The 14,093-nt window shown below is 38.2% G+C and overlaps 1 protein-coding gene across 4 annotated transcripts in view; it reads right to left on the minus strand.

Moving 5' to 3' along the window:
• Positions 1 to 14,093, minus strand: part of Nachra3 (nicotinic acetylcholine receptor alpha3 subunit) — an 81,010-nt gene that overhangs the window by 27,041 nt on the left and 39,876 nt on the right. The window lies entirely within an intron of this gene.

The raw sequence follows: 14,093 nt of genomic DNA on the forward strand, positions 1-14,093 counted from the left end.
CTCCGCTACGTACGAGCAAAAAGCTTTTTAAATGGCTTTCTATCCTCATCCACGTGTCGTCAACAAAGCTAGCTAGTAAATGAGTTTTCTCGTCAACCTCGGTATACCGAGAATAAGTAAAATTGTACGTCATGTAACATATGTCAAGAGGTATTTAAACCAGAAACACAGGCTAGTCATTTTACGTTTACGAAAATTTTCAGATATGCTTTGCGCGAAAATTTCACAGATTAAAATTGTCTTCGTCGAATAAGTATCGACTCGCTGAACTGGTGAATGTGAATTCTGTTTATCGCATCCCAATGCTCTCGGTAGAAAAATTTATCGTTGCAAATTCTTGCCTGACAAACGGCAGCTCGACCTATTTAACTGAAGATTATGTAAGCGATTGTTACAACAACTGCGACGCGCCGGCGTTATTAAATTCATAAATCTTATTACTGCTGTTAAGAAACTGTATCTTCAGCCTCCGCAATTAACTTCCGCTGATTAAGCAACGTCCCGTGGCGATCCCCGTGATTCATTGACGCAGCATGAAATTTTGCTGGAATCTAAATATATTAATCATGCAGATTATTAAACTGCGCGCAAAATATCCATCTAAATGAACTACTAATTACGATAAGTACTGTGTTTCTTCACATTCACTCCAAACTTAAGGAAACCTGAAAATGTATTTGTCATCAAGTTTGGAAAAAAATTTTGCTTTGCGATTGTTAATTTTACTTATAATTCAATAAACAGGACTATAAAATAATATTTCAATAACAATAAATGACTATACCCTGCAACGATTGGATTAAATTCCATACGATTTGACCCTCTTATTAAAGAATACCATGCTTTATATTGAGCATAAATTTTCATAAAATCATAATTCATTATTAAATATTGTAACATATATTACGTACGATGAGTATACCGACTTTTGAACATTAATACGCGGCACATGCGCATTTTGGTCCTCGGTTTGGAATCCAGTCAGCCCGATGTACAATAGCTCAATAATCCGGATATCCTCTTGCATTAATTAATCGAGATTACAGCGACTGCGCGCGCTCACTCGGCTCTCGCGTGTAAAAATCGTGCTCGCGAGAGTTATCGGATGTTCGATGGGGATAGAATTTTACTGAATCGTCCTGACATGTCGCCGGAGTAACGTAAAACTCGACGACGCTCTTTCTGCGCGATTCTGAGGGAAAGATATCTATAAATTCGATAGGCGGGGGATATACTCGGCCGCGCGATCCTCATTGCGGGATCAGTTTACGAATAATGGTCTAGGGTAAAACGTCTCTTTTGCTCTCTTCTCTCTCGAGGACGGACCAGTCGGAAACGAGAGAATAATTAATCCGTCTGTCGCGGTTGTTCGCGAAACCATATTGCGGTGCGGATCGATCAGAATTACAAAACGAGCCGCGGTTGTGGAATAATAATACACTTAGACGACAGGGCGGAGGTTCGATGTGTTGTCGCGCGTTTTTAATAAAAATATATGGTGCACCATAAAGGGATTACGATCCATGCGAGACGAGTATAAACGAGCGGTCGCTTTCACGAGGCCGGTTGCTCGCAAAAACCTTTGCAATGAGAGTCCGCCTGTGATGGCGCGCTCTTTATTTTTCTTGCCTGAACACATACACACACGCACACACATATACACACGCGCGCGCGCGGGCATACACGTACATACGCACACAATAAACCGACGATGGCAAGGTGATCAATGCACCTAGAATAACATACAGGCTTTGACAAATAACATAAAGACCAGCAAGGATCGTCCGTCAGAAAATACGCACTGACGTTTAATTTAACATCGATCGATACGTTTGCTGAATTCAGCGAAGCTACTACGATAATTAATAACGATTAACCGAAGTAATTAATTTTTAAGAACGTGTCTATAGAGAACTCCGCAGAATTAAGAAATAATTTCGCGTAATATTATTTCTTGTCGAAAAATGTAGGCAATACCAATCGATTTTCGTAATCTCGTGCGTGTTACATTATCAAATATTAATTCTGATGTATAAATCGTCGCATCGGTGATACAAAGGTGACCGCCGATTCTTCTTCCGGTATTCATCCGAGACCCTGTGAAACCGCGTTCTTGTAAGTCATTGACATTGATTTTTTCGAGATGACTCATCATCTTATTACCGGCAATAGAGACTCATTCATCGATGGCCGATGATTTATTACCGCAGTGCTTAGAACCTATCGATCAATGTCTTGGGAGAAAAGAGCCAACTACCCTACGTTCTCAGATAGTTAGTCGAGCTAGGACCGATATCACGATTATCGTAAACGTTACGGGAGAATTCGAACTCTAGCTTCTTGCTTTTGCTCGCGAATAATTTTCTCAATGCCCTATTGTCTCTTCGTTCGTCGAGTCTCCGATCTTATATATTTCGTTATCGTTTGCGATCGGCTAGACGCAAAATCCAATTTTAATAGTACACGACTCCTTCGGAGAAGATAATGATCGCTTCACTATATAAGCGACGTAACTTCAGTGGACGGTCGATACCTCGCTACAATAATTGAACCCGCCTCGGGAATAATGAAGGAACGCGATTTATTCGTGGGAATGAAAGATTCAACCGCATTGTGCAGATTGTCGCGCACGGATATGCATATTATAAATATCTGTGTCCTCGAAAAAAAAAGGCGATTGACCTCGGTCAACCGATATCGAATTTGTCTGAAGCCAAGCAATCCGATTATCCAGATTACAGAGCAGCATCTTTCTCATCTGTTTTTAAAGCAAGCTTCTAGATTCTAGACTACCTAGATATTTAAAAAATCGTGACATCGGACGAGATATTAGGTGGTTTAGATTTGACAGATTTTTATTCAGTACACTAACTGTCAATTATAATAAGAATTATATCAGAAATGATATAAACAAGTAATTAAAAAGGATATTTCTGTAAATAATCATTTTATCAATATCGAAAATTTGTCGGAATGAGCAAAAAACAATATAAAAGGCAAAATGTTCATTGGCAATTCAATATCCTCCATTTTTGCGTCATGAATGTTTATATTATCAATGCTGCTGTTCATTTTTCCAGAGAGAGAGAGAAAGAGAGAGAGAGAAAGATAGGAGAAATATATCGAATAGCGAAATTTCATGTTTGGATTGCAACGCGCGATACTGCATATATGGATAATTATTAACATTCCGATGGGAAAAGGGATGTTGCTAAATTTCCCAGCATTCTCCGAGTCTCACGAGACGTCTTTAATATTGTATTACGGAAACTTCCGCTCTCTAGGATGATGAAAGATACTTTCCCAAAGTTTCGATCTGAAATTTCACTCCTATTGCAATAATGAACTATATATTAAATTACCTTGCAGATACTAAGTACAATTACGACGAAGGATACTAACTAATGTAACTTGAATTCTTCTTCTTTAAAAGTACACTGATCATTATTAAGATTAAGAGCCTCCGCGTTTGCGAGATTCTTTCAGCTTAGTTTTCAACGTGCCGCGTTTAATTCAGGAAGTGCGTATGCACTTCGTGAGATTGAACGCCTTTAATTAAACACGCTTTTATGGCGCATTTTCGCCTGTCCACCGTGATATATGTGACGTGTAACGCCATTAGATCAACGAACTTGTCGTGGTCACCGGAAGGCGGAAATTCCTGGGCAGTCCCGTCTGACTGGATACGTCTTACTTCTCGTCGAGCAATCCCAGAAATGCCTCGCGGAATTCCAGAAATCCCAAGAAGAGTGAGAGAAACGGCGAATGGTAATTGAAGCCCCTTGTTAAAGCGAAAAGCCATTGGAAGATATACCAACGAAACGAATTGCAAATTTATTTTAGACACGTACGAAACTCAAGATAAGGATACATACTTAAGAGAATCATATTATAAGATTGTAAAGTTTGCTTGAAAGAGAGAAGCAAATCTCCAAAATAGAATTGAGCAGCATTGTTCAAGATAAAATTAAAACTTATATAAGAACCGCTCTCTGACATAATTTTAAGCGTAAAATCAAATTCGCTTCGCGTGCCTCGTATACATGACGAAAGGCGACTTCCGTATCCGTGTAACGCACTATTAACCCACAGTAGCTAATATTTTAACTATACTCCCGCGTTTCACGATTAATAGCAATTATTTAGACAAAAAGTTTAATGCAACAGGTGGGACTTAATGCTTTGTGAGTGTATACTTTATAGCCCCGTTTAATACAATGCGTATAATCCGTAATCCACCGAGCGATCCCTGCTCCTTTCTCATTTTACACTTTATACCTTCCTCGTTATACATTCGGTAATTATCAGACTTCTTATTGTAATCCCGATTAATATCGACAGATTTATCAATTCAAATCCCGGTCCTCTTGAGATTTTTGCTTGAAATTCACTAAACGAGCGGCTTATATTCCAGATCCAAGCGTCCGGATCGTCGACGAAGGCCATTGTTATGCAATCACGCGATTTGACTAACAATTCCGATTTGTACGCTGCAAATACAAAACGGTTGACGACGGCTGAATCTCGCGATGCACTGGCGCGGGGGAAGAGGGTCCTCCTTGTTCACGGATAATCGAATATCGGAGACTCGAGACGTGCGCGCGTCTGAAAGACGTTGGAGATTCTCAGGGAATCTCATCGTCAGTATGCGGCACATTCGGTTATATCAGCCTATACTCCCGCGCATAAGGCAATCGGTACCGCACTCGCGCAAAATCAATTTGGCCGCACTTCGACTCATGGAAAATGAAATATCCTCAGCATCGCATCGGTAGCATCGCGTTTTTCCATTCGCTCGCCGGGTCGCGGCGCGTGCGGTAAGAATATTTTAACTATCCCGAAACGTCTGCGCGACGAACGAGATGCCGAATGCCTCGCTATTATTCGTCTGGTCTGTATAATGACACGTATAAAAGATCCGACGCCGCGACGATGATTGATGACCGTTTTCGGCGATACGTCAAGAGCGAACGCGAGGGGTGCGAAAACGGAGGAGAACAGATACTCCTTCAAGTGATGTATATTTGAAATAAATGTATAATGTATATAATACGATCCGTCGAGTGTAATTTTGAAATGCGTATATGTTTATCTTTCTTTCCTTTCAGATTTTTTCGCGAAATGTTATATTTCGCACCACGAGAATCACTCTTGGCGACGTCACCTTTTCGAACATCGCGCGATGATGTGGCTCGGAAATTCTGACGTGTTGATATTTACGGAGTGTAACGATAAACGCTCGTGTTTTCCAGCTACAGAGCAGTAACGGGTACACGTGTTTGAAGATTCGCACATTCGCCTGGCACGCACAATGCGTCGACGAATACACGTCGATGCATCACCAGGTTGTATACGTTCAACGGCGTAGAAGACTTATTCAACCGCAATAACAGCGATAAAACAATCACGTAGCGAAGATAAAAGAAGCGAAGTTGGTGAACAGAAGTTACGTGAAATCGAGAAGAACGAGATTTTTTATATTCCTACTGTCATTTCTAATGTTCTTATTGGCCGCAGTACATGCGTTTGCAGCTTTCAATATCACATTTTTAGAAAGAACAGTGTTGTAATTCGAAAGACTTTGCCAGATGACTGTAGATAAATAAAAAAAGGAATCGCCCAAAAATTCGAAAGCCAAACATGAGTTTACTGTTTTATTAAATTAAATTTAAGAGAATTCCGTATATTAACTGGTTACGTAGAATTATAACAATCGTGCTCATTTCAAATGCAGTATTTTAATTACAAAATATAAAATATAATAACGATTGTAATAATTAAATATAATAAACTAATATAATTATAAAATATAATAAAGAATATAATATATACAAATGCAAATATACCTCTTCTATTTCTGGTAATGAATCTGATATGATATAACAAAATGTGTGTAACTTATTATTTAAAATTAAATCAAACCCACAAAAATACGTGGAAATTATTATTATATAATTTATCGACCCGTGCTGTAGTAAAAAATGCAACGCTTAATTAGCACACGCGACTAATTATGCCATACAAATTAATGGCAAATTTTGATTTGGCGCAGTAAAGCTCGGTTTTTTAGGGAGCTCTCAAACAAAACCTGTCAGCCTCGAGGTGCTAAAATCCGCCATTGACGCAACTTAAATGAGATTAAAAATCAACTACGATTCCGTAAAAATTCTAGAAATAATCGGTAAGAATTATTTTCTTCAAGTATTTTCCAAGAATTCCGTGAAGCGATACACAGAATCCAGAATCCCTCTACAGTTTTAGAAAAGCGGCAAAATGTAGAAAGCATGAGTGAGAAAGAGAGATAGAGAGAGCTTACCGTAAGAGTTTCTCCAGTGCGCTTCTCAAACATTTCTTTCGGGTAAACGTTCCCGACGTATTCTCAGCGGTCCGGTGTAATGGAGATTGACTGCAATGATCGAGGCTTAATAGAATCACGGGCGCGATGTGCGAGAATCGGAAGGAGAAACGGCATAGTCGGGGATTTAAAAAACAAATACGTGGACGCTCGTAATCGCCCGATCGGGGCTGTAAAAGGGCTGAGCTGAGGTGAAGGAACCATCAGGCGGCGCCGCGACGTAGAGGTAGGTAGATCGCGTGGAGGGGGGACGAAGAAAAAGATAAAGCGAGAGAGAGGTCTCGCAAGTAGGTCGCACATCTTACAGCTCGATATCGCCGAACGCTCTTTTGTGTCCTCCGTTAAATTGGGTTACGGGAGTGCTGTCTGCTTGGAAAAGGGGTGCGGAGAAAGGTGGGAAAAGAGGCAGAAAATGTGCGAGAGTACTCTTGACGCCTGGTGCTGGACATCCTTGTAATCATTGAGCGACACCGATGACATCTCGGATTACCAACAACGATACTAATGCCGTAAACGATACTAATATCAGGAAATATATGTTTTATCTTGAGATGTATCTTGAAAAGACGTGTGTCGTATTTGAGAAAATCTACTGAAACCAGGGGAAATTACAAAACGCGATTTAGAGATCTCTGCAACGTTACAATTAATAAACGATATCTCTGCAGTTTTCTAATATTATACGTGATGAATTTTATTCATCAAAATATTGAAAATTAGATGGAAATTTATTATTTAAATTTGTAAAAACTTATCTTTGATTTATGCAATAATCATGTAAGATGAGATATGCAAATAATTAAATCAATGTTTTTTTTAAGCTCTTATATTTCTAAGATTACATTTTAATAATATGTGAATAAGTTACATCAAACATATTTCTTTCAATAATTTCTAATTATAAAAATTTAGTTAATTACAAAAAAGTTTCTCAGTTTTATATGGAAGTTATGAATTTTTGAAAGAACTGCAGTTTAGAAAATAATATATATAAAAAGTTTCTTTTTATTGCTCCAAAGTGGTGTGTAATAACTTTAAAGAGTGTCGACGTCCAATTTGCATGTTAAATTCGCGCTGGAATATAATTATCTGAATTACCGGCGCAATTTTACGGGAGAGCCAGCTAATATACGCGACGATGACGAAAGACAATCGGTTCGCGGTTCTGGAGAGAAAAATAAATTGCGATGCAAAGAAGATGCCGGAGTTTTCCTCGGAAAACTTGAGACCTCTGCCCGCGAGCGCAATTCTGCCGGCCGTAGAGCAACAATGGCCGAGAATCCGTGGCACTCGAAACTTCCGGCCGCTACGCCGGAAGATTTGCCTCGCATTTGTGACGGTCTGGCGATTCTCGACGGCGCGTTGGGATATGCATTCGTCTAGCGAGGGTGGAGTACACGTAGTTAAAAGGATTGAATAACGAAGAAGCGGAAGTCTGATTCAACGGATCCGCATCGCGAGTCCGACGTGGCATGGCGCTTCGAATCTACGTAAATAATGAAACTTTAAAGTGAAATGCATAAAGACGACTCGATGTATTTTCCTCGACTCAGGATCAAAAAAATAGATGCGTTCTTCTTTTTTTTGCTTTTCCATTTTAGCAAAGTATGAAGAAAAGAGCGAAAATGAGAACGAAATCATCGTTACAAAGGCACACGCGCGTTTTTATCAATAGTAAAGGAGAAGCGTTCTACCTCGAGAGAGTCTTTGTCGAGGAAGAGATGATAAAAGGAGCACTTTTTTAAAATTGTTTTGAAAGTAAGTCACGCCGAGCGGCGCCGAATGAATTCAAATCGCCAGACGATGGGCGACGGGAGGAACGTGCATGCAAGAGCGATAAGATGCCGGAAGCTGACAGCTTGAAGTTTCCAAACCGTAACGGCGCTTACGTCGAACGTCATTTAGTGTTCCAGTCTCGCGCGAGCGGAAGTTTCGAAAGCTTTGATACTCGACAGCCGCACGTACACGTAGCGGGATGAAAACGAAAGGAAAATGGAGAACGCGAAAAAGAATCTCGACCGAATGCTCACAATGCATTTCGAGCTTCACCTAAGAGCCATTGTGCGCGATCCATCATTTTTGGACAGATGCAGGATTTGAAGAATCTTAGAATCAAGCAGCAGTATTTCTGCAGTAATAGCTCTTTCGTAGGAGACAACGTGAATTAAGTAAAATTTATAATTTATCACTCACAATTAGACGATCTCAGAACAGATTTCTATTTACAATTATATGTGCTATATACGTATATGTATCATATAAAAATATCTCAAAAGAATACAAAGTGTATGTACCAAAATATTGAAAAATATAATACAAAACTATACGACGTATAAAGTTATAAGTAAAATAAATAAAATCTCCTATTCTGTGAGTATCTAAAAGAATAATATTAGGATCCTATTTGATGCGAATTATAAATTGCCTAAAATGAGTCTTAATACGTTAATTTATAAAAAGCTTATATAAAAATGTATATTAAATTACACGAAATTTTTTATAAAATTTCCATGTATAATTCAGAACTCTAATTAATTTTCATTAAAAAATGTTTCATATTTGTAGACTTTATATTGTATAAATATTTAATCACACAAATATTTTTCTCTTTGTAATTATAATTCTTTTCTATATAATATTTTGACTTTCCGCAGCAAATAAGTATAAACTTTCTCGTTTATACGTATTTTTTCGACCGAAGGAGGCCGCAAAATGGCCGCGCCCCAGATATTTTGACTTTCTCGGCCAAAGTTCACGTGCGCGATCGTCAATGCCGTATCGGCAAACCCACCGATCCAATTATCGCGGTAATAATAACGTGTACGGCGTTACAAAGTTACTATCGGGATAATTCGTGCCCCGAAATTGGTCGCTCGCCCCTCGGTGGCGAACCGCGAGACTCGAAGCGACTCGCTCTCGATCGATAGGTCGTTGCATTCCGTGTGCGGGCGTTCGTTTCGCGACCGATGCAATTGCGCATACACAAGCGTCCTAATCGGCGGTTCGTGCACAGCTCGGTTCTCGGCCACGGATGATTGCATGAAATCAAGGCACGGAGCTAATTTGCTCCGGGCGACTTCAGTATACGCGCGATAATCCGACAACTCGAAGCGGCCCGACAATCCCCTTATAGTGATAATTAAATGCCGCTCTCTCGCGATCGATCGGATTATTCTCAACAATTGCTACGGAAAATACACCATTCGCCGGTACTACGCACGCTAGCCGGCTCTCACAGAAATATTGATATCGCGTGAGAAATATGCGTTATCAAGGGTACACTCTAAGGGAAAACCGATTCCGACTTCGTTGAAAGAGCCGGCCCTAAAACATTTTTCTATAGACCCGAGCGATGTTCCTCGCTGTTATTATGTCTACGCACGCTATAAAGATTATTCTAATGCATTGTAATAAAATATATTGTTGTATCGTGCGAAGACGAAATACAAGAAACATTTTAGGAGTAGCTTCTTTATAGAGAGACGAGATATTGAGATTGTTTTTCCATTAGTGGTATTCTCACGTGATCCTTTACATATCAATATCATTATTTCTGCGGAGCACCTTGTCATACATAGCGAACATTTTTTCCACAATTTTATTGAAAAATATATAAATATTATAACATAATATTGTCACAATATAAAGTTCAATATTAATATATCGTTATTATATATATTTATTTTTTGTATATTTTTTCCACGTTTTCTAGTGATTCATCTCCTATTTAGAATAGGGCAATTCTCAAACAGACAACTCTTAAATTTATATTATAAAGATAAAAAATAGTAGAACCAATTCGAAATATATTTATACAATCGTAGATAATTACTCATGTTTCGTTATTTTCTAAAGATGGAAAGACTGTTTTTATCTTACTTGCTACTAATTAGCATAAAAATATAAGATGCTCACGTTTAATGCACGATAGCACAGGGAACATCTATTTTTGCTTGAGAAAAACTACAAGTGTCAAATAAATTGACAGTTATACTTCTTACGTGAAAGCGACGTGCACGTGATATAAGGTCACCCATTTCGCGAGGATTATTTCATTCCTGGACTTTCGACCGGCGTCACATTCCATAACGTCCCACTGTTCAAATGAAAATCCCAATATGTCGATCGTCATCGACACTACCAACGTATTCTCGGGCTTCCCTTCGTCATTCCGGCGTGTTCTGGAATCCGAAGGACATGCACCCGCATACCCTGTGACCCAATAAGACATCGCCCGGGATGAACGGAAAAGATTTAACGGATAACCGTTCAAGGGTAAGTCAAATTGAAGGGACAAAGATTGAGAGCTTCTTGTTATATTTATAAATTTTCTATGATATACTCGATTGTAAGAACTTTAACGCGTTCCCTGTCGAATCGATTTTCGGTAACTTTCCGTTCAGGTCGCGTGGATCGCATGCGCCCCACGTCGAGGCTAATAGTTTTATTTATAACACATACTATATAACATTTATAAGACTAGATAAATTATTATCTAGAATTATTAGATATTAAGGAAAAATATAACGATGTTTCCACGATGTGATAACTGTATTTTACATAATATTTATAAAGCATCAGTACATGATTTTATAAAATATTTTATAATAATGTTATATGTAGCAAAAATAAAAAAAAAATGGCCATTCCATAATAATAGATACCTTGAACAAGGTGCATGTAAACGCCCCACGCGGCAGAGAACATGTTAATAAATTTACTTCATCAGTTACACCGGAAGCATGCAGTTATGTCCGCAATAATATTTTATCGCGCTTTACATTTGCTATTTTTATCCAATTTGCAATGTATAATTTATATATATGTTTTATCACAAATCTATATATAGCTATAATAGCAAATAATAAACGTTAAGTTGTGGCGTTTCTGTCTCAACGTGACTCCGCGCGCAGGATTAAATCCTATTCGGTTACTTGTAAAGCTCGCAACGTGGCTGGCGAACGAAGGCTCTAAATTGTCTGGAAACATCCCCTGCGCTCCGTGGGGCGAATGCCGATTCGCTTAGAAATATCCGACGGGAATTTATTTTAGCGCGTCGACGCGTTAACGGGGCGCATCCTGCGTGCAACAGGTGATTACATGCGTTCAGCAAATATCGTCCAATTAAACGTCATCGTACCCCAGCGGCCCTCGACATGATGACACAATTTTGATTACGTAACGCGATTTCAAACGCTTCCGATAAGCAGCGACAACACGTATTATGCAACACAAATGATCGAGTTTCGATACTTAATGGAAACTACCGTGCGAACACATCGACATAAAAGCGAATAGAGCTTTTCTACTCCTAATATAATTATAATTTATAATTATTATAAAAAAAAATAAAACAATATAAAATAATTAAAACAAATGGCGTAGAATAAAACAAAGCGAACATTGTACGAATTATAATGTTATAAACATCATGTTAACTCTTTCAATTGCCATTTCTATATTTACACGCCATTGACATTCGTGTAAATAGTTTGAGGTATTTGCCTCGATGATTTAATTGATCCTGGAATTGACCCACTAATTTTACGAGAAAGAATCGTCGTTGTTTGAATCTTATGAGGTTTTCGAAGGCAATTCGGATCACTCTTCGGGAACGATTTAATCCAACTTTCATGCTTTCGTGTTTGCTCGAAAATATATATTCGATGCGCATATAAAGGGGCGATTGCTCAGTAAATTTGATCTGGCGTCTTACATTTAACTTTTAGATTTTAATTCCAAGTCCAACTTAGATCCAAGATACAGTGTTCGAGTAAGATATGAGTTCGCGAAAGTCGTGCAAATCGTTTCAGTGCGAGAGTGCACTATTAAAAAGACGAGAAATCGAGATATCTGACCCAACAAAACTTTTCCATGATCCTATAGTTGATACACAATCACGTGCGTGAATCACACGTTGTTGACAATTCGTTTCATATTGCAAGTTTCACCACAAACAATTGAAACTGTGAAACGCAAAACGGTACAGATCTACTTTTTGATACTGTAACGTTTGTGTTGTTTGTTTCATTCAACGCTATCGGTATGCAAGAATAACATTAATTATATGCAAAAGTAAAAACTACAGTAGTACATATTAAAAGAATCGGATTTATTATATGTTGCATAAATCAGTCTCTTTACTGTTGCAAAAGTTATTAAAACTGTAGTTAACGAAATGTTGTGCTGTAAACTTTTTTTTATCAGAAAAACTATCTTTGTAATTTTATTTTCAATAATGTAATCTATTCTTGCGACGCTAAGACGTTGAAAAACGTGAACTGCTCCGCTTTTCTTTTCTAAAACGATAAGTAGATAAAGATTGCCGGCTAGTCGGCCTTGTGAGAGTGTGGGTCAGAATCAGGCGTGTCCGAGCTGTTAGGGTAGGCGTCAAGGGAAGTATTTCTTAATTAGTGACGGCACTTCGAACGGGGGCTATCTCGAGGTGTCTTGAGGCGAGTTGAGCCGCTCCCTCGCAGCCGTGCCCCTCATGGTTCGCTCGTAGATCACGATTTGCCCTAAGTGCCTTAAGTTCCATGTCGACGTCGGCGCCGATAAATGATCGTAAACGGCTTGTGATATAAGCTAGTGCCAACCGACATAAATTGACGGGAAGCTCAAGAGTCTGTTGTATGTACACACTTATATATGTATAATATATAATAAATAATGTGTACAAGCTTAACATCGAGAAGGTAGTCTAGTCGAGAGAAAGAGAGAGAATCTAAAGTACATCCGTCATTATTACTTCAATGTTTGCATATACATCGTTTACACATGAAAAAAAGTTTCAACGAGACTTTCGAGATGATGTTATGTTATCTAATTTGTGGATAATTATACTTTGAAAATTCGCGATTGTAGTTCTTACAAGAGAAAGCTATTTTCTTAATTTTTATCAATAAACTTTCCGCATAAAAGAAACTATAATAATAAAAGATTTGAGCTTCTATATAAGATATTTTATATATGTGACAAATATTTCCTCGTAATATACCGTTGGAGAGATTAAACCAGAGAGATTAAGCCGTCTAGAATTTTTGGACCTGTATGTAAAGCTCTTTGCTGAGGGCTTATGTCTCTCTCTATTTTTATTATCGTCAGATCGTATGCCAAACTCGCATTTCTGTATTCCTGGATATGTATTATTTGGATTTGAGAATCACGCTTCGACAGGTTGCGGACAAAAATATTTTCACGAATATTATTTCACCCGCGTCACTCTCGGCTTCTACCGTGAATGTTTGCATTCGTTGTATTTTCATGTTGCTGCGAATCTCGACGTAAAGAGCGAGATTGAGTCCACCGATATCGATTCCAATTTTTAGTTGGATGTAAATACATATTTAAGTCTATACGACGAGTTCGCAGCGCGGAAATATCGATCACTGCCGATTACGCACGCTTACATAATTTCTCACACTCTTTAACAAGTTTAGAATTGATATTTTTTTATAAAACTTTAAAATGAAAAACCTCTATTTTTCTTGCTAACCAATGAAACCAGTGAACTAGTACGGCAAGTTCAATCTACAATATATATATGTAGAATATTCGATAACTGGTGCATATTCGAGATATATAGAAACATTCTGATTAGCAAAAAACTAAAAAAAAACTTTTATATAAAAAAATATTAGGACATGCATAGGTACATATTCATATACACTCTATATTTTATCAGAATATATAACATAAAATCGATATGAAATACCTCATAAGTATTTACTTTTCGATA

The sequence above is a fragment of the Temnothorax longispinosus genome, chromosome 3 (genome assembly GCF_030848805.1).
Source record: "Temnothorax longispinosus isolate EJ_2023e chromosome 3, Tlon_JGU_v1, whole genome shotgun sequence".
NCBI lineage: Eukaryota > Metazoa > Arthropoda > Insecta > Hymenoptera > Formicidae > Temnothorax > Temnothorax longispinosus.